This window comes from Sinocyclocheilus rhinocerous, unplaced genomic scaffold (assembly GCF_001515625.1).
Source record: "Sinocyclocheilus rhinocerous isolate Xijiao unplaced genomic scaffold, SAMN03320098_v1.1 scaffold416, whole genome shotgun sequence".
In the NCBI taxonomy this organism is placed as follows: Eukaryota; Metazoa; Chordata; class Actinopteri; order Cypriniformes; family Cyprinidae; genus Sinocyclocheilus; species Sinocyclocheilus rhinocerous.
In genome coordinates, this window is record NW_015647952.1 from 974,627 (window position 1) to 975,360 (window position 734).

General features: G+C 34.7%; 1 protein-coding gene across 4 annotated transcripts in view; it reads left to right on the forward strand.

Moving 5' to 3' along the window:
* acvr2aa (activin A receptor type 2Aa) overlaps positions 1–734 on the forward strand; it is a 46,296-nt gene that overhangs the window by 15,943 nt on the left and 29,619 nt on the right. The window lies entirely within an intron of this gene.

Genomic DNA, 734 nt, shown 5'->3' on the forward strand with positions numbered 1-734 from the left:
AAATGTTTACAAACATTATAATAAACACTGTAAACATAGCTAGTAGGGATTTAATGATTAACCGCGAGCCGGTCGAAAATCAATTTAAATATGTGACGATTCAAATCGGTTGAGATGCTAAACAAATCGCGATTCGTTTAGGGGTAGGAGTTTATATGAATGTATGTCTGAGGGGAACTTACTGTCTTTAGAAAAGTTTAGATGGTATTTGTTCTTTTCATCTTGCCTCTGTATAATGCATATTAAAGTTCATAAGTGCAGGGCTGCTTTGTTTACAGCGGAAACCAAGGAAAAACAAAATGTTTTGCATAACATCACGGCGGTGCGGTGATAACACTTAACGGCAGAGATTTTACTACATATTTTTTTTTCCATATGTTTGACTGACTGTATTTTATTATGATAATGAACAGGCTGCATTGTCAAGGTAGCAATTAGAGCCCGACCGATATGGTTTTTTTGGGGGCTGATACTGATACCGATATTAGGGAGTAAAAAAAGGCCGATATCGATATAGCGGCCGATATTCTTTGTGTATATTATAGTACAGTACCAGTCAAAAGTTTGGACACTTTCCCATTCGTGTGTCCAAACATTTGACTGGTACTATATATAGAATACAGTATATACATAAACAGAATATATATACATAAACACATTTTTTGCAATGATCACTCAAATGTGGTGATCAAACACTTAAAATGGACAGAGATATAAAAGGGCATTTAACAATT